Source organism: Oncorhynchus nerka, linkage group LG13, assembly GCF_034236695.1.
Source record: "Oncorhynchus nerka isolate Pitt River linkage group LG13, Oner_Uvic_2.0, whole genome shotgun sequence".
In the NCBI taxonomy this organism is placed as follows: domain Eukaryota; kingdom Metazoa; phylum Chordata; class Actinopteri; order Salmoniformes; family Salmonidae; genus Oncorhynchus; species Oncorhynchus nerka.
The window spans coordinates 76,982,974-77,004,474 of record NC_088408.1 but is presented as its reverse complement, the minus strand read 5'-3'; the positions used below and the strand labels follow the sequence as shown (position 1 = coordinate 77,004,474).

At 48.5% G+C, this 21,501-nt stretch overlaps 1 pseudogene; it reads right to left on the bottom strand.

The window, feature by feature from the left end:
• Positions 1–228: 228 nt before the first annotated feature.
• LOC135574805 (DNA polymerase beta-like) lies at positions 229–14,588 on the bottom strand (annotated as a pseudogene).
• Positions 14,589–21,501: the final 6,913 nt, after the last annotated feature.

Below are 21,501 nucleotides of genomic sequence, written 5' to 3'. Positions count from 1 at the left end.
AGTGGCAGCCAACCTCCTTCCTCTGATCTAGTGGGTGAGTACACTTCTGTTCCAGCCCAACAATAGCACACTTTATTAACTAATTAGGTTTGATACATTGAATCAGATGTGTGTGCTGGAACAGAAGTGTTCATACATTGTGACTTTTAAACTATTTTTGGTTCACAATTGACTAACATAGGTACACGATCCTTGGCATACAAGGATGTACCCTTACTCGTATAACATTCATTGGGACCTCTTCATCTGCAGACAGGATTTGACGACTGTATCCGAGAACAGAAAGCTAAACAGGCTGCATTATACTCAAGTTAGACAGCCCTGAATAATATGTCGCTATATGTCTGTCCTCAGTTTCTCGTTAGGGACTGGAACTGGAGAATAGTTTCATTATGTCCTCCCACAAAAGGTACCGGTCCTATCCAGGGTAGCCTCCTCTCCCTTCTCTTGACAACTGGAAGTGCTAGCTAATCCTTTCACCCTCTTCCATGGCTGTTAGCTATCTTGATGCGTTTGTAGCTAACTAGCGCATATGAAGTTAGCAAACGGGTGATATTTAAACTCCCGTAGCTAACTATACAGTATATAAAGTTAGCTAACATTACGTTAGCAGCTCATTTGAGTTATCCTCAACACAAGTTTTTGGAGAAAGCTAGCTAATAATAGGTCGTTTAAGATCACTTTCAGAATATTCTAATGAAACAGCAGGGAGCAGGTCTCGAACCCTCGATCTTCGAGCCCGAGGCCCGGCGCGCTATCGACTATGCTGCAAAAGCATACTCGTGTGGCAATTTCGATTTCCGCGCTTATAAACCCAGGGTCGTTACACTATATCTACTTACTTGAATAGGTTCTCCCACTGCCTCCGTTTTCTGTGTCTTTAGAAAAACTAAATCGCGGGCAATCTTCCCAAAAATTCAGGTGGCAGGACCGAGTTTGGAAAACCCTAGAATAGAGCCCCCACAGTGGACAAAAATAGCATTATAACTAACCCAACATAAACCAGAGCCTGTCTTTCCGATGTAACCAAGTCAATCAAAGTTGGTAGAGCCAAGCACATTCCAGTGAGATCCTATTGATATTTCCGTAAGGAACGCCTACTTTGTGAAGTGCGCGTGTGCAATAACTCAATTCGCCCTTGCGCTCCTAAACAACGCACTTTTTTGAAACTTTGGCCAAGTCTACTAAACGCAGTCCACTCTGTTCGTTACAAATGATAGTTTTGAAAACAGAAAACTGTGTGGAAATCAAATGTTTCATCAATGAGAAAATGTGCAGAATGCCGGACAAAATCCATCTCGCTCCATTTACTCCCTGTGCTGGCCACCAGGCTTCCTCATGACCATATTTGGTCGTGAGTGGAACCGCTAACCGTAAGCTTCACATTTATAAATCCGGTGAAATATCTGACTCGTTGTTACATCTGTGGTTGACGTGTCAAAATATCCATAAAACCTAACACAGAACCCAAACCGGCTGCGCTATCGTGCATAAATGTCATTTGTCCCCCTACACCAAACGCGATCACGACACGCAGGTTAAAATATAAAAACAAACTAAACCAATTACATTAATTTGGGGACAGGTCGAAAAGCATTAAACATGTATGGCTAGCTTGCACTTGCTAGCTAATTTTTCCTATTTAGCTAGCTTGATGTTGCTAGCTAATTTGTCCTGGGATATAAACATTGAGTTGTTATTTTACCAGAGTTTGTTTTGATATTTTAACCTGCGTGTTGTGAGATAGCGCACGCGGAAGGAGATGTATGGTGTATGGCATTGAAGCACGTCTGGAGGTTAGTTAACACAGTGTCCAAAGAAGGGCCAGAAGTATACAGAATGGTGTCTTCTGTGTAGAGGTGGATCAAAGAATCACCAGCAGCAAGAGCGACATCATTGATATATACAGAGAAAAGATTCGGTACGAGAATTGAACCCTGTGGCACCACCATGAGACTGCCAGAGGTCCGGAGAACAGGCCATCCGATTTGACACACTGAACTCTTGAGAAGTAGTTGGTGAACCAGGCAAGGCAGTCATTTGAGAAACCAAGGCTATTGAGTCTGCCGATAAGAATGTGGTGATTGACAGAGTAGAAAGCCTTGGCCAGGTCGATGAATACAGCTGCACAGTATTGTATTTTATTGATGGCGGTTATATCGATTAGGACCTTGAGCGTGGCTGAGGTGCAACCATGACCAGCTCGGAAACCAGATTGCATAGTGGAGAAGGTACGGTAGGATTCGAAATGGTCGGTGATCTGTATGTTAACTTGGATTTCGAAGACTTTAGAAACGCAGGGTAGGATAGATATAGGTCTGTAGCAGTTTGGGTCTAGAGTGTCTCCCCCTTTGAAGAGGGGGATGACCGCAGAAGCTTTTCAATCTTTGGGGATCTCAGAAGATACGAAAGAGAGGTTGAACAGGCTAGTAATAAGGGTTGCAACAATTGCGGCGGATAATTTTAGCGAGGGTCTAGATTGTCTAGCCCAGCTGATTTGTAGGGGTCCAGATTTTGAAACTCTTTCAGAACATCAGCTATCTGGATTTGGGTGATGGAGAAATGGGGGAGGCTTGGGCAAGTTGCTGTGGGGGGGTGCAGAGCTGTTGAACGGTGTAGGGGTAGCCAGGTGGAAAGCATGGCCAGCCGTAGAAAAATGCTTATTGAAATTCTCAATTATTGTGGATTTATCAGTGGTGACAGTGTTTCCTAGCCTCAGTGCAGTGGGCAGCTGGGAGGAGGTGTTCTTATTCTCCATGGACTTTACAGTGTCCCAGAACTTATTGGAGTTTGTGCTACAGGATGCAAATTTCTGTTTGAAAAAGCTAGCCTTTGCTTTCCTAACTGCCTCTTTACTGAAATTCATAAATGTATCTAAGATACAGGTGTCTAATCCAAAATCCACCTCTAGACACTTGGATCTGAAGGATTCGTTGCATGTAAGCAATATGAGTTTCCTCAGCTTACACCCATCCGGACCTTTCAGAACCAAACATAAAAGTCTAACAGCAGAGGCGGTTGATTTTGGACTGCTGATATGTGACTTACCAGTGACCTCCACTGGCTAGATGGTGTACTCATTGAGGGTGAAGCCTTTCTCCAGAGCGGGAGTTCTCATGTTCTTATTGAAGATGTCACTGACAGTGAAATACAGCACACCACAGTAATACAGGCCCTTAGGAATGAACCTGCAGTAAGATAAGGGAAATTATGTTTCTGTTAGAACAAGGTTATAGCGACACCATCATTAAGTTTGACAACACAATGTTGGTAGGCCTGACCACCGACGACGATGAGACAGCCTATAGGGAGGATGTCAGAGACCTGGCACTATGGTGCCAGAACAACAATCTCTCCCTCAACGTCAGCAAGACAATGGAGCTGATCATGGACAACAGGAAAAGGCAGCCCGAGCATACCCCCATTCACGTCGACAGGGCTGTAGTTGAGGGTCGAGAGCTTCAAGTTCCTTCCTGTCTAGATCACTAAGGATCGATCATGGTCCACACACACCAACACAGTTGTGAAGAGGGCACGACAGCGCCTCTTCCCCCTCAGGAGGCTAAAAAGATGTGGCATGGGCCTACAGATCCTCAAAACGTTCTACAGATGCACCATTGAGAGCATCTTGACTGGTTGCATCATCACTTGGTACTGCTTGACATCCGACCGCAAGGCGATACAGGGTGTAGTGCGTCCACCCCACTACATCACTGGGGACGAACTCCCTGCCATCTAGGACCTCTTTATCAGGCAGTGTCAAGAGGACAGCCCTAAAAAAAAAAATAAGTTGCCTCCGGCCACCCAAGTCATAAACTGTTCTCTCTGCTACCTCATAGTGGTACCGATGCAAGTCTGGAACGAGTCCTTAGTCTGGAACCAACAGGACACTTAACAGCTTCTACCCCTAAGCCTGCTAAATAGTTGGTAGCTATTTGGTTAACTCAAACTATTTAACTATCTGCATTGACCCTTTTTTTTGCTGTTTAGTATCTGTCACTTTATTCCTAGTTCTATGTACATACAGTACCAGTCAAGAGTTTGGACACACCTACTCATTCAAGGGTTTTTCTTTATTTTTACTATTTTCTACATTGTATAATAGTAGTGAAGACATCAAAACTATGAAATAACACATATGGAATCATGTAGTAACCCAACAACTGTGAAACAAATCAAAATATATTTTATATTAGAGATTATTCAAAGTAGCCACTCTTTGCCTTGATGACAGCTTTGCACACTCTTGGCATTCTGTCAACCAGCTTTGCACACTCTTGGCAATCTCTCAACCAGCTTCACCTGGAATGCTTTTCCAACAGTCTTGAAGGAGTTCCCACATATGCTGAGCCCTCGTTGGCTGCTTTTCCTTCACTCTGCTTTCCAACTCATCCTAAAACATCTCAATTGGGGTGAGGTCGGATGATTGTGGAGGCCAGGTCATCTGATGCAGCACTCCATCACTCTCCTTCTTGGTCAAATAGCCCTCACACAGCCTGGAGGTGTGTTGGGTCATTGTCCTGTTGAAAAACAAATGATAGACCCACTAAGCCCAAACCAGATGGGATGGCGTATTGCTGCAGAATGCTGTGGTAGCCATGCTGGTTAAGTGTGCATTAAATTCTAAATAAATCACTGACAGTGTCACCAGCAAAGCACCAACACACCTCCTACATGCTTCACGGTGGGAACCACACATGCGAAGATAATCTGTTCACCTACTCTGTGTCTCACAAAGACAGCAGTTGGAACCAAAAATCTCACATTTGGACTCATCAGAACAAAGGACAGATTTCCACCAGTCTAATGTCCATTGCACGTGTTTCTTGGCCCAAGCAAGTCTCTTCTTATTGGTGTCCTTTAGTAGTGCAGCATCTCAAGAATGAAGGCCTGATTCACACAGTCTCCTCTGAACAGTTGATGTTGAGATGTGTCTGTTACTTGAACTCTGTGAAGCATTTATTTGGGCTGCAATCTGAGGTGCAGTTAACTCTAATGAACTTATCCTCTGCAGCGGAGGTAACTCTGGGTCTTCCTTTTCTGTGGCGGTCCTCATGAGTCAGTTTCATTATAGCGCTTGATGGTTTGAGACTGCACTTGAATTTTTCAGATTGACTGACCATCATGTCTTAAAAAGTAATGATGGACAGCCGTTTCTCTTTGCTTATTTGAGCTGTTCTTCCCATAATATGGACTATCTTCTGTTTACCACCCCTAGATTTGTTTAGCACTTTTTTAGTTGCTACATGATTCCATGTGTTATTTCATAGTTTATGTCTTCACTATTATTCTACAATGTAGAAAATAGTAAAAAATAAATAAACTCTTGAATGAGTACGTCTGTCCAAACTTTTGACTGGTACTGTATCTACCTCAATTACCTCCTACTCCTCCACATCGACTTAGTACTGGTACCCTGTGTATGTAGCCAAGTTATCATTACTAATTTTGTCTTTATTACTACAGCTTTTACTTTTCTATTATTTCTCTATTTTCATTCGATTTGCATTGTTGGGAGGGCCTGTAAATAAGCATTTCACTGTTAGTCTACACCTGTTGTTTACGAAGCATGTGACATAGATATAATGGGAGATAGAGCACTTTCAACAACATGTCATTCTGTCTGACCTTCCTCAGGTAACGGAGTCATCAGAACAACATGTGATGAGGTGCGTTTAACTAGCTAACTTGATACCCACCTGATATCAATGTGCCTGTGAAGATATTCCTCTTCATCATTTTGCTGCAGCTGGCAGACTCCCTAGAGACAGCAACCATCAAATCAACGACCAGGTCGTCGACCATGTAAAATAAAGGTTGAATAGATAAACATTCTGACTAATGTGACTAGAGAGAGTAACTATCACATACATAAGCAGTGAGCCATGTACTTGAATAGTTGCTTCCAATTTAGTTAAGTGAATGCAGTACAGACCCTTGCTGCACAAACTTCATTACAAATCAAAACATCTTAGTTAATTTCACTGTTAAAGAAACAGATAACGCAATATTCCCTGCAGCTAGCTAGCCACACGCAGCCCTCACCATGAATTTGGTGTATTTTTTGGACAGTGTGTCTGTAATGAACACAATGGACTCAAAATGTTCAACCACAGCATGGAGAAGTTTGGGCTTGAAGAGGAAGAACAAAGAAAGGATGGGATGAGCATATGAAAGTCATAAGAGATCATCTTCTGTTGAATGCAATGCCCTTGGGCTGTCATGAATGCATGCAGTAAACCAAAGCATGAAGACATACATGGCAAATAAGAAGAATATATTTGGACTGGTGAACTGTAAAGCACTTAAATGGAGATTGCACTTACCCAATGTCCACTTACCTTAGTGTATATTAATCATTACAGTACCAAAGGAGCAGTAGGCATTGTGGAGTTTGGTGGTCACCTGTTTCTCATCCATAGAGGTGTAGTTTGGGTGCGTCAGCAAGATCTCAATATCCCCACTGGATTCAGCACCTGCAGAAGAGAATGCAGGAACAGATAAATCATTAGGAAATTACCCAAAACATAAAATAATCTAGTTTATAAAAACAACATTTTCCTTCCCACTGCAATCACTTCCTTGATCATACATGAAACATGCACATCTAAACAGTACAGAGTTATTAATACTAAAAACCACCAAGTACACCACTACATGTCAGGACTCCAGGACTATATCTAGGACTTCTCCTGTAGCTTCCACAGATGGTCCTGATGTACTCAGCATCCAGCAACTCCAGCTCCTGCAGAATGAATGTCTGGACAAACACACAAAACGTGTAAGACAGTAGTAACAGTAAATAAACTCCATTCTAACCACTTAAAAAAAAAATTCATATAAAATATTCACAACAGCAAATATCACCCGCCACCATCATCTCAACTCGTGAAATCCTCTTCTCAAACTCCTCAAAGTACCTGCAGCAGACACAGAGCAGCGTCACACACACGCCACCAAGCATGCACAGGAAACTTCAATTGGAATGTATGAGACATCAACCATTGATGGTCATAAAACATTAGCAAAACACTTACATTGGTGCAGGCAGAGTGATCAACGGACAGAAAATTCACACTTACTGATGATTGAGCGTGTGTTCAATTTTCTTCAGATCTAAAAGCACAACAGTGCAATATACAGTGAGCTCCAAAAGTATTGGGACAGTGACAAATTCGTTTTGTCTGTGCACTCCAGCACTTTGGATTTTAAATTATACAATGACTGAGGTTAAAGTGCAGACTGTCAGCTTTAATATGAGATGAATCGATATGGAATAGAATATGTTACTAAACACTTCTACATTAATGTGGATGCTGCCATGATTACTGATAATCCTGAATGAATCTTGAATAATGCTGACTGAGAAAGTTAAGAGGCATAAATATCATTCCCCCCAAAAATGATACCATAACCTCCCGTTAATGTAATGGTGAAAGATTAGCATGTCTTGGGAATAGGATAGTTTGTATGGATGAAAATACCCTCATATTAAAGCTGACAGTCTGCACATTAACCTCAGTCATTGGATCATCTCAAATCCAAAGTGCTGTAAAAAGTAGCTTTAAAAGTTCAGCAAACCTTCCAGGGTCTTCACTTTCTGGCAGGAGCCAGACTGGAGAAGGAGGGAGAGTTAACTGGTTAGGTGTGTTCGATAAAGGCTGGAACAAAATCCTGTGGAACAGTAGTTTTCCGCAAGAAGGGCTAGAAAAAAAGGGGTCAGTGATTGGGTTTAACAAACAAAGCAGAAGACATACCCAATACCAGTAAATCTGGTAAGGAAGTTGATGGATGAGCTGGTGTCATCATTACGAATCTGGGAAGATAAACACAATCCATTGTGCATCAAACTGAGTGGAATTAACAATATAATTATCTTCTTTCGTTTATGCACTTTGCATTGTGGCCACATTGGACAAAGAAGTGACAGACTGCACCTTGCTTGAAGGATAATGTCATTCCTCAAACACTCACCTTTTCCAACTTCTTGAGTGTTCCTGTTTGTAAAAACTCATCTATCTTCTTAGTGATCTCTTTTCCAACTCTCTCCTATTTAAAATAGATGAACACAATAGAATGTATAACGGAAGTATAATGGTGTACTGTTATACTACTTTACTGGTGAGCATTGGCTGGCATCAGATTAGCCCTTGATCATGACTCTCAGTTCAATTACATTACCTTTAAGAGTCATTGGACGAAGGTGTCTTCTGTACAGAGGAGTTTTGTTAAGAGCCCTAACGCTCAGTCTGAACTGTGGACGGACCACTAGAGGGCAGGCTGGGCTCATGGATAGTTGCCCAACAGAGCCTGGGAGACAAGGTAACCAGAGTCAATTAAGCACAGCTGACGGTACTAATGAGATACTCTCCTTCCCCTATAAAAGAGAGAATGGAACCAGAAGAGAGAGGGGAAACTATCTCTGGAAGATGGCCACCGAGAGAGAGAAGCTGTGCTGAAAGAACCACTAAGACGGTGACAAAACCGTGATTTATGTTTGTTGTAGTTTAAAGATTATCCTATTGTGTTCTTGTTTCATCTGGAGAAGAAGATGTGTGTTTTTCCTTGGAAGATTTTTCATTGATTATGTTTGAATGTTTTTGTTGACAAAATACTCTCAATAGAGAACCGTGTTCAATCAGAAAAACCTTTTTCCTGACTCGTTTATTCCACCTTCCCGCTTTAGAGTGACGCCTAATTACTTGGTACGCTCACATTGGTGGAGGATGCGGGCATTAGGTGGACGAGTGACACAAGGATAAGTGAGTAAATCAAGATTCTTCCAGTAGACCAGGAGGAACCATTCAAGAACAATGGATAACGCCCTACTACAACAATTGATCACGGCACAGCGGACAACCATAGAACTCCTGCAACAACAGCTGAACCGACTAGAAGAACCTAGAGTTAAGCCAAGAGCGGCTGCTCACGCCATCTTACCTCGTCTCTCCAAGGAGGATGATATTGAGGCCTTCCTCATGACCTTCGAAAGGACGGCCACCTTGGAAGAGTGGCCGCCCACAGAATGGGCGAGCGCATTAGCCCCTCTTTTGACCGGGGTGGCTCAGGAAGCCTATTTTGACCTGGATTCCCACGAAGCTGCGGACTATGGGCGACTAAAACCGAGATCCTGTCCCGGTACCAGCTGACTGCCAGAGATAGGGCTGTAAAGTTCCATCAATGGACCTATACAGCTGATCAACCCGTCCGTGCCCAGATCTTCGCCTTAATACGACTGACGAAACAGTGGCTAGAACCTGGAAAGGGAGTAGGACATGTGATAGAGACTCTCGTAGTGGACAAGATATTGAGAGAATTACCCAGTGACTTAAAAGGGTTGTGGGGCAAGCCAACCCGTTGTCAGCCGACGACATAGCCCAGGCGGTGGAAACATATCGGTCTACAGGGGAGTTGTTAAAAAGTGACAAGGAGGAACGGAAGGAGTCTTGCAATCCCGTACCACGACTCACCCCGGCGCGCTCGCCACCGAAACGTCCAAGCCCCTCCCGGAGGTGGGAGAAGTCAGCCACCACACAGCAGGGTCGGTGTTATAAATGTCAGTCTCCCAACCATTATGCCCCACAATGTCCTAGCAAGGATGAGCCCATGGTCACGGAGTCATCACTGCCTACCCCCACACATCCCGTTTGAGGGGGCAGGATCAACACTGTTGGTTAGCAGAGATAGCCCCAGCATCAGAGATTCCGGTGCAAGTCGAAGGACTAGATGTGGTAGCTATTCTCGACTCGGGAAGTATGGTTACGTTAGTAGAGGAGCGGATGGTGACCTCCGCAACACTGCTACCAGACAAAGTAGCCGTATCCTGTATCCATGGAGACACCCACTATTACCCCACTGTGAATCTGCCTATTCTCACTCCAAAAGGAAGGTGTACAGTCAGGGCCGGGAAAGTGCCGCAGCTGAAGGTGCCATTATTGATCGGGAGAGACTGTCCCTTATATAAGGAGCTTCGGCAGATGACGTTATGCACGGGAAGAAGGGGGACAGGAAAGAAGAGAAAATCCAAGCCCGAGGTAGTAGTCCTACAAGGAGACGTAGCCGCGTCCTCGTCCTCTGCAGCAGAGGAAGAAATAGCGACCCAACGTTTACGACAGATATTCCAAGAAACCACCGATGAAGACACATGTGAAGGGCTATACACAACGCAGGAAGGAAGGAGCAACCAGGCGTTAAGGGATATATTTGAAGCTCCATCCGAGGAGGGAACCTGGAAGGGATTCTCCTCGGTCACCCCTGATGGGGATGTGGAACAACCTCCACATCCCTCTACCGAGGTCGACCTGCCCCAGGAATTAAAGGGACAGTTCGGCACCTCGCAGCATAGAGACCCAGACCTAAGGGAGGCCATGAGGAAGGTGAAGGTGATCGACGGGAGGAACGTCGATGGATCAGGTGAGCCCCCTCTTCCTTACTATGCAATCAGGCGGGGTCTCTTATACTGGGTCGTACGACGAAGGGGGGAAAACCAGGAATTACTAATGGTGCCTAGGCCATACAGAGATACAGTTCTACAGTTAGCCCATTCCCACGTCCTAGGAGGACACCTGGCACGAGACAAGACTATTGACAGAATCATGCAGAGATTCTATTGGCCCCGGGTCACCCGGGATGTGGCCAGGTATTGTAGGACGTGTGATCAATGTCAACGTACAGCCCCACGGCCACACCTACGTAACCCTTTGATACCTCTCCCCATCATAGAGACTCCTTTGAACGCATAGCTATGGACCTCGTAGGACCCCTCCCAAAATCCGCCAGAGGACACGAGTACATCCTAGTGGTTATAGATTACGCTACCAAGTTCCCGGAGGCCATACCCCTGCGTAACATGTCGTCAAAGGGAATTGCCAAGGAGTTATTCCTGATGTTCTCTCGTGTGGGCCTCCCCAAGACTATCTTGACTGATCAAGGAACCCCGTTCATGTCCCGGTTGATGAAGGACTTGTGTCGGTTATATCAGGTTCAACAGATACGTACAAGCATATTCCACCCTCAAACAGACGGGTTGTGTGAACGCTTGAACAAAACGATAAAAAGCATGTTGAGAAGGGTGGTGTCCCGAGATGGGAAAAACTGGGACATGCTTCTCCCACACTTAATGTTTGCCCTGCGAGAAGTACCCCAGGCATCCACTGGATTCTCTCCGTTTGAATTGCTCTATGGCAGACCCTGTCGAGGAATCCTCGACTTAGCCAAGGAGACCTGGGAGACCCAACCATGCCCCTTTCGATCCACAATAGAACACGTTACCCTGATGAGAGACCGCCTGTCAGCAGTGTGGCCCATAGTCAAGGAGCATATGGAGAAGGCCCAAAGGACCCAAGGCCGGGCCTATGATAAGTCTGCGACCCCCGTGAGTTCACCGTGGGAGAGAAAGTGATGGTGCTTGTGCCCACGGCCGAACATCGCTTGCTGGCGCAGTGGAGGGGGCCCTACGAGGTAATGAAAAGGGTCTCACCGGTCAATTACCTCATCAAGCAACCTGACAGGAGGAAGAAGGTCCAAATCTATCACATAAACCTGCTGAAGACATACCATGGACGAGAGGAGGAGGTGGCTTTGATGGCCCTGGAGGGCAAAGGAAAAGAGGAGGCTCTACCACAGGTGCGCCGTGGCCAAACTCTCCTACCGGAGCAGTCAAGACAGCTAGACAAGCTGATTATGAACTTCGGTCGAATATTCTCTCCATTCCCAGGACAAACAGATGTCCTGTTCCACCATATCCACACTGAACCCGGCAAGAAGGTGCATATCCGCCCTTACAGGATTCCTGAGGCTCGCAGAGTCATCGCTAAGAAAGAGGTGAGGGAGATGTTGAGGATGGGCGTGATCGAGCCCTCGACGAGTGAGTGGTCCAGTCCCATAGTCCTGGTCCCCAAATCCGATGGTAGTATGAGACTCTGCAACGACTTTAGGGGCGTGAATGCCATCTCTACATTCGATGCGTATCCCATGCCCCGTGGATGAACTCTTGGAGCGCTTAGGAAAGGCCAAGTTCATCACTACCCTGGATTTGACGAAGGGATATTGGCAAGTGCCGGTGGCTCCGGAGGATCGCCCAAAGACTGCCTTCGCCACTCCAGAGGGGCTTTTCCAGTATGTGAGGATGCCATTCGGACTGCACGGTGCCGCTGCAACCTTCCAACGCCTCATGGATGCCATTCTACGGCCCCATCAAGAGTATGCAGCGGCGTACATAGACGATGTGGTCATCCACAGCGAGGACTGGGATAGTCACCTCCTGCGATTACGGGCGGTGCTCGTGAGTTTGGAAGCCACAGGGTTGACAGCCAATCCAAATAAATGCTGCCTGGGTTTGTCCGAAGCGGAATACCTGGGGTACACCGTGGGGAATGGGAAAATACGCCCACAGGCAGAGAAGACCAGGGCAATTCGTGACTGGCCTCGACCCCGGACCAAGCGAGACGTTCGGGCCTTCTTAGGGATAACAGGATATTATCGCCGTTTATCCCGGGATATGCAACCATTGCCAACCCCCTCACAAACCTCATCAGGAAAAACCTGCCAAACCAGGTAGAGTGGAAAGACGAGACGGAAGAGGCCTTTCAATTGTTAAAAGATGGCCTGTGTTCTGATCCCGTTCTACAGGCTCCGGACTTCTCACAAGAGTTCATTGTGCAGGTCGACGCCTCGGATACAGGGCTCGGGGCCGTACTAGCTCAGGGTAAAGGTGAAGCAGAGAAGCCGATTCTCTTCATTAGTAGGAAACTCAGCGATCGGGAACAGAGGTATGCGACCGTAGAGAAAGAGGCCTTAGCCATCAAGTGGGCCCTCGATTATCTCCGGTACTACCTACTGGGTCGGAGGTTTGCATTAGTTACTGACCATGCGCCCCTCACGTGGATGGCTGGTAAGAGAAACAATAACAACAGAATAGCCAGATGGTTTTTGTCTTTACAACCATTCTCTTTCCATGTCATCCACAGGGCCGGATCGAGGAACGGGAATGCAGACGCGCTGTCCCGACGCGACCAAGACGGTGCGTCTGGCGCCCGACCCTCCGGTTCGGTCCTGGGGGAAGGTATGTGGACGGACCACTAGAGGGCAGGCTGGGCTCATGGATAGTTGCCCAACAGAGCCTGGGAGACAAGGTAACCAGAGTCAATTAAGCACAGCTGACGGTACTAATGAGATACTCTCCTTCCCCTATAAAAGAGAGAATGGAACCAGAAGAGAGAGGGGAAACTATCTCTGGAAGATGGCCACCGAGAGAGAGAAGCTGTGCTGAAAGAACCACTAAGACGGTGACAAAACCGTGATTTATGTTTGTTGTAGTTTAAAGATTATCCTATTGTGTTCTTGTTTCATCTGGAGAAGAAGATGTGTGTTTTTCCTTGGAAGATTTTTCATTGATTATGTTTGAATGTTTTTGTTGACAAAATACTCTCAATAGAGAACCGTGTTCAATCAGAAAAACCTTTTTCCTGACTCGTTTATTCCACCTTCCCGCTTTAGAGTGACGCCTAATTACTTGGTACGCTCACAGAACATTAACACGCATCGCTTGCAGTAGTCTTAGAAGCATAAGGACCTTATCTTTCATGAAGGCAAGATATATATTTTTTAACCAAAACATTAAATTGATACACACCTTTATAGGTTTAGTGTTCCCACACCGCCATATCATCATTTTTCAGTGTATGTTTACGGAAGACAGAGCGACCACCTGTGCTAATTTGCTATCTTGCATGTGCCAAACACCTGTGTGTAACAGGAGAAAACCTGCAGAAACGTGTTGTCACTGAAAAATGCATTTGGCTGCTGGTTAAAACAATGTACAGTAAGTACATATTTTGCATTTGTGAAATGATCTTTGTGATATGAAAGTAAAGGGCTTTATGTTTCTAAAACTATATCAGTTTTGAGAATCTATTCACGTTTAGATGGAATACTTGGATGTTTTGGCTGCCAGTGCCAGTCTACCTCTGAAAATAACATACAAGGAAGGTCCTTGGACCTTAAGGAGTAATGGTGGGCTCCTTAAGAGTACATCTTGGGCTAGCATCAGATGAGCTTTCAAGTCAATCAACTACAATCGATCACTGCTACAAACAGCACTGTACTGCTGTACTGTACTGCTGTGTCTGAGACACCTATTTCTCAACACCTATGCCCTCACCAGTTTCTTGGCCTCTTCTCCAATTTTGATCTTCTGGGGGTACTTGGAGATCACTGAAGCTGCTTTCCTGAAAAACACTGTGCACAACACAGATAGTTATTCACTGTTATTTAGGGAGTAAACATGGGGCTGAAGGAGCCAGACAAATTACTTATTCAGATGCCTGTTGTGAAGGGACACTTGCATCCTTCACTACACTACTACCATGTCTTGCCTGTAGGCGTTGTACTTTTGGATAGCTCTGTTGACATTCCTCTCATAGTTGGCCAATTCTGGGAGTGTAAGAAACAAATATAGAATCATACTCACTCAGACTTCGCATATGGAAGAAACTAACAGAGAATATTGGTTGGTTCCACAGGCTATTAGCCATGATCACCACAGAGGCTGACGTTTTACCTCACGTTAACAGGCTGTGCAAAGGGGGTTTCAATTACGTTTGGCACAGCACTTAAGAGCTAACAGGCTGCAGAGGCTGTTTTAGCTAGCTACATTACTTGCAAGAAAGTAAAATAAGAATACAACATACTTTTGAAAAAAGCTGGAATACAGAGATGAGTAAAAGGAAAGCGCCACAGGAATCCCCAAACGAGGGAATAACAGACATTCTTACAGGTAAGTCCAGGGGCGTGCTAGCTACTAGCTAATGACACCTGGCTAGAACATATGAATAGGTTGACGTTAGCTAGTTATAGTAGCTTATTTTCTAGCTACCTTAATTTGCAAGCAATATGTTAAGCAGACTTTTTTATTTTACCTTTATTTAACTAGACAAGTCGGTTAAGAACAAATTCTTATTTTCAATGAGGACCGTATACTACTTTGCACCCCATTATTTTTATTTCTACATTGCACATTCTTCCATTGCAAAACTACCATTCCAGTGTTTTACTTGCTATATTGTATTTACTTTGCCACCATGGCCTTTTTTTGCCTTTACCTCCCTTCTCACCTCATTTGCTCACATTGTATATAGACTTGTTTATACTGTATTGTAGCGACCCGCACAGACAGCTGTGTGTTATGTGCTAGGCTAGGAGGTGGTTGTGTTGTACTGACCAGTACCCGGTGTTCGCGGGGTCCGACATGTCAATCAACCTGCTATCTGCCAATCACGGGAATGCCTGGAATGTTCTGATGCCGGGCATCCTGGTGGTTGGCGGAGTGGCGTGGAGGGGGGTTGGGCATTGGAAGTTAAGACCAGGTTCAGCCTTTGTTCTCTCTCTCTTACGTCTGGGCTTCACAAGAGAAGGTCACGATTGGCTTGTGGGTTATCTGTCATCTATTTGGCGTGTGCTACGGCCCAAACAGTAGCCTGTGTAAAGTTGGTTCAATAAACCGTCAATTCGCAAACTCAAGCCTCTGTCTGGACAATTGTTCATTTATGATCTAGTCAGGTCATTACATTGGTGTCAGAAGTAAAAACGTTGATACAAGTTAGCCAGCTAGCTAGCTGACTTATGTGGCTAGCTACCGTAGGTGAAAACGGGATTGAAAATGCTTCGAGGGAATCCGAAAGTGAAGGTGGAGGTAGGGGACGATTATGGCCAAGGAGGTGCGTGTGAATGGACGTCGGGGGTTCTGTCTGAGGAGATCGCCAGGGCGTCGGAGCGCAGAGGCCGCTTGAGGGAGGACGTTAGAGTGATGGCCGCTGAAGCGGGCATGAGTGCTTCGTCGAGTGTATTTCGCGCGGATTCTGGTGGGCGGACCGAAGTGGCGACGTCGACGCGGGGTGACGAGGAATCTGGGGCTCAGGATGTAAACAAACATGGCGGCGCCCAGTTCCCGGCTGCGTCCGTATCTGTTAAGACCCCGAAGTATTCCGGTAAGGCGGATTGGGAAGCTTTTCATGCTCAGTTTGAACTGTTAGCTCATTTTAGGGGGTGGTCGGATGAAGAAAGGGCACTGCAGTTGGCTTTATGCCTCACGGATGAAGCTCTGGCCTGTTTGATATTGATTAGCCCCGAGGACAGGCATGATTATGGTGCTCTAGTGGGAGCACTGAGGAGGCGCTATGGACAGTGTGTACAGCCCGGGCTACTGCGCTCCGAACTGAGGAATAGACGCAGGCAGCCTGGAGAGCCTCTACGGGTGCTAGCTAATGACATTGAGAGCCTCTCTCGGCGGGCATATGCTCACATGCCCCCTCCGTGCAGAGCGAGCTAGCACGGGACCAGTTCATACAGGCGCTCTCCCCTACGGAGCTGCGCATACAGACCCAGCTGGCTCATCCTGAGTCATTGCAGACAGCCTTGGAGATGGCTTTGGAGAGGGAGCTGGTGTGGGCTGGGGCTTCAGCTGGGGCTTTGGTGGGGGTGCAGGGAGACACACCCTCTGTGCGAGCTGGGGGCAGAGCAGCCCGGAGCCGGAAAAGCCTGCTTGGGTGGCCGAAATGACAGAACTCATTCGGGCTGTGTCGCTACAGGCGGCACGAAACACAAGCCCTGGTCCCAGGGTCTGCTGGGGTTGTGGCCAGCCAGGCCATCTGCGCCGAGATTGCCCCATGTCCCCCAGAGCTCAGGGAAACGGCTCGGGGTCCGCATAGACCGGGTAGTGCGGACCCCTGGCTTTCTATCCCAACCACCATCATCTTCAGGAGGAGCCCACCGGCACAGACGGGGAAGCAAGGCTCCACTTCCCCAGAAGCAGACGAGGGCAAGCGGATGGAGCCTGTTGTTGTGGTGGGCCGGACCTGTGTTGGGGACTTTTGTCATGTCCCTGTCACTGTGGAGGGGGTGCCCTGCTCCGCCCTGGTGGACACTGGGTCCACAGTAACCCTGGTGAGGCCAGATATTGTGCCAGGTTGGACTCAGTGTGAGCCTACAACTGTGCAGCTCCGCACAGTCACAGGTGAGCTGGCACCCATGAAAGGGAAGGGAATAATGACTCTGACAGTAGGGGGCAGGACTGTGCGTCATCCTGTGTGGGTGGCGGCTGTGCAGGACCCTTGTATCCTGGGGTTGGACTTTCTTAGGAGCACAGGCTGCCAGTTAGACCTAAATAGGGGCACACTGAGCTTCCAGGGAGGGACGGAAGTCACCATGGCCCCCCCTAATGTCACATTCACTCAACCCAACAAACCCTTTACTCCAACAGTTAAAGCAGCAGAGACTCATGGCTGCGCCCCCCCCCACAGCTGTGTGTGACTTTTCCCCAGTCCCCTGTCACCTACGGCGGTGTGTTACATTCCCCAGCTACCTCCATGACACAGCCCTCTGTGAGCCCGGGCCGCACCCCCCCAGCCCAGCTACCCCAGATGGGAGAGGAGAGGACACTGTCTGCAGTGAGGGAGATATGGGGGAGGAACTGTGTTGGTCTTGACCCCGAGCAGCAGGGACGGTTGTGGCAGTTGCTGTTTGAATTCAGAGACAGCTTTGCGTTGAGTGAGGAAGAGGTGGGTCAGACCCATCTGGTGCAGCATGAGATCGACACAGGTGATGCTCGACCCATCAAGATGCGTCCCCGCCGTATCCCGCTGGCACGCCAGGAGGCGGCAGACAAGGCTGTGTTGGAGATGCAGCGGGCAGACTTCATTGAGCCCTCAGACAGCCCCTGGGCGGCGCCAGTCGTCATGGTTCCGAAGAAGGGGGGCAAGCTGAGGTTCTGTGCGGACTACAGGCGGCTGAATGAGGTAACCAGGAAGGACTCATACCCCATACCACGTATCGATGAGTCGCTGGACCTGGTTAGGGGTCCTCCTGGTTCTCCTCACTAGACCTCCGCAGCGGCTACTGGCAGGTGCCCCTCTCCCCAGAGGCCAGAGCCAAAACTGCGTTCTCCACTAACAGAGGACACTGGCAGTTCAAGGTCCTGTGCTTTGGCCTGTGCAACGCTCCAGCTACTTTTGAGCGTTTGATGGACAGGGTGCTGGATGGCATCCCCCGACAGCAGTGTCTGGTATACCTCGATGACATCCTGGCCCATGGCAGCTCCTTCCAGTCAGCCCTGGGGGCGCTACGGCGTGTGCTGGAGAGGGTGGCTGCCGCAGGTCTGAAGCTCCACCCCGAGAAGTGCCACTTCATGAGGAGAGAGGTGTCCTTCTTGGGCCACCGAGTGGGGAAGGAGGGGATCAGCACCATGGAGGACAAGGTAGGGGCTGTCAGAGACTGGCCCACCCCACCGACCAGCGTCAGCTGAAGAGCTTCCTGGGCCTGGCCTCGTACTACAGGAGGTTTGTACGGGGCTTCTCAAGCATTGCTGCTCCACTGAACCGCCTGCTGCCGAAGGACAAGGCTTTCACTTGGACAGTGGAGTGTGAGGAGGCGTTCAACACCCTCAAACGTGCACTGATCGAGGCCCCGTGCTCGCCCCCTGACCTCACCTTGCCCTTTATCCTGGACACAGACGCGAGCAATGTGGGCATGGGTGGGGTGCTGGCCCAGGTGGGGCCAGAGGGGAGAGAGTGGTGGCGTACTTCAGCAAAACATTTGACAAACATGAGCGCCGCTACTGTGTCACCCGGGCGGGAGCTCTTGGCTGTTGTGGCTTCCGTCAAACACTTCAAGTACTACCTGGGTGGTCTGCCCTTTACTGTAAGGACTGACCACTCTGCTCTCCAGTGGCTCATGTCTTTCAGAGAGCCAGAGGGGCAGGTGGCACGCTGGTTGGAGGAGCTTCAGCCGTATGACTTCACGGTGGTGCACAGGGCAGGGGCACGCCACTCCAACGCCGACGCCATGTCCCGTCGGCCCTGTACTGCAGACGGCTGCCGCCACTGTGAACGGAGAGAGGGACGGGAGAGAGCTGCGGGCAGAGGAGGGTGTCTGTGCCACAGTGTGTCGGGCGAGCGGGCCTGTCTGCTGTGAGCTGCAGACTGTCGACGTGGCTGAATGGCGGCAGCAGCAGGGACGGGACACAGACCTACAGCCAGTGCTACAGTGGGTAGAGGCGCAGGTGAGGCCACCATGGGAAGAGGTGACAGCGCTCTCACTCGCGACCAAAGGGTTGTGGTCGAAGTTTGAGAGACTGCGGCTGGCTGATGGCGTGCTACAGCGGGCATGGAAGGAGTCAGCTACGGGAGAGGAGAGGTGGCAGGTGGTGGTCCCAAAAGCATTGCGGGAGGCTGTGCTCCAGAGTACTCATGGGGGTGGGGACTGGACACTTTGGGGTCACAAAAACACTGCGCCGTCTCCGTCAGAGCTTCTACTGGGGGCAGCACAAGAGGGATGTGGAGGACTTTTGTCGCCGCTGTGACAACTGCACAGCGAGAAAGGGCCCCCCAGGCCGCTCTCATGCTCAGCTCCAACAATTCCCAGTGGGGGCTCCCATGGAGAGGGTGGGAGTGGATGTAGTTGGGCCGTTCCCCACCACAGACAGTGGAAACCGCTGGGTGCTCACGGCCATGGACTATTTCACAAAATGGCCCGAGGCCTATGCTCTGCCTGACCAGGAGGCAGAGACCATCGTCGACGCCCTGACAGCGGGGATGTTCAGCAGGTTTGGAGCTGCAGAGTCCATCCACAGCGACCAAGGCAGAAACTTTGAGTCCCGTGTGTTCGCCACCATGTGTGAGAGGCTGGGTATGCACAAGACCCGCACTACTCCTCTCCATCCTCAAAGTGATGGCCTTGTGGAGCGCTTCAACAAAACGCTTGGACAGCAGCTGGCCATCGTCTCTTCCAAACACCAGCGTGACTGGGACAAGCACCTGCCTATGGTCCTCATGGCATGCCGCTCCGCTGTCCAAGACTCCACCTCCTGCACGCCTGCCCTCATGCTGGGGAGAGATCCGCACCCTGCGGAGATGGCGTTTGGTCGGCCCCTGGATAGCCCTCATGTTCCTCCGGGGCCGGAGTATGCCCGGAGACTCCAGGACCGCCTGGAGACAGCCCACACCTTCGCCAGAGAGCAGCTGGTGAATGCAGGTGTGAGGCAGAAAAGGAACTATGACGTGCACACCCGGGAAGGCACTTTGTGGCTGGGGAGCTGGTCTGGGTCTACAGCCCCCTAAGGAAAAAAGGCAGATGCCCCAAGTTGGACAGTCACTGGGTGGGACCCTGCAGTGTCCTGGAGAGGGTAGGGGAGGTTGTGTACCGGGTGCAGCTTCCTCCCAGGGGGAGAAAGGTGGCACTGCACCGGGACAGGTTAGCCCCATACAGAGGGGCCTCTTCTCCCCAAACCCCAGGAACCCCACAATTCCCTCTCTGGCAATGACATTCTCCAGGCACCCACCCTCAGGTGCCGCAGACAAGGCTCCAGACAGCCCACTCCCCCTGTCTCCCCCCCTGTGTCACCGCGTGGTTCCCCAGAACCACGGACTGTATTACCCGTTCCCGCTTCCTTGTCCCCCATATCCCTGCCTTCATCCCCTGGTTCCCAGAGGGGCACTCTGCGACCATCACGGCCACGCAGGCAAAGGAGACCTCCGGGTCGCTTCAGAGACTTTGTTTGTTCCCTCGGGGACGAGGGACTTTGTGGTGGGGGGCTGTGTAGCGACCCGCACAGACAGCTGTGTGTTATGTGCTAGGCTAGGAGGTGGTTGTGTTGTACTGACCAGTACCCGGTGTTCGCGGGGTCCGACATGTCAATCAACCTGCTATCTGCCAATCACGGGAATGCCTGGAATGTTCTGATGCCGGGCATCCTGGTGGTTGGCGGAGTGGCGTGGAGGGGGGTTGGGCATTGGAAGTTAAGACCAGGTTCAGCCTTTGTTCTCTCTCTCTTACGTCTGGGCTTCACAAGAGAAGGTCACGATTGGCTTGTGGGTTATCTGTCATCTATTTGGCGTGTGCTACGGCCCAAACAGTAGCCTGTGTAAAGTTGGTTCAATAAACCGTCAATTCGCAAACTCAAGCCTCTGTCTGGACAATTGTTCATTTATGATCTAGTCAGGTCATTACAGTATTATTGACTGTATGTTTGTTTTACTCCATGTGTAACTCTGTGTCGTTGTATCTGTCGAACTGCTTTGCTTTATCTTGGCCAGGTCGCAATTGTAAATGAGAACTTGTTCTCAACTTGCCTACCTGGTTAAATAAATAAGGGTCCTTATACTACTTATACGACATTACTAGCGAGTATGTAAAACATGAATATAAACTTATTTCATTATTTAAAATGCTAACCCCTAGTACTAGTTGTAGTCCTCGTAACGTTTAGTTAGCTAATAGCTGTGTGTATGTAACATAGTTAGAACCTCTGGGATATGTGGGACATCCCTCCTGGCCAAAAGTGAAAATGCAGAGCGACAAATTCTAATAAATTACTATTAAAATCAAACATGCAAGATACCAAATTAAAGCTACACTTGTTGTGAATCCAGCCAACATGTCAGATTTCAAAAAGGCTTTTCGGCAAAAGCAAACGATGCTATTATCTGAGGATAGCACCCCAGTAAACAA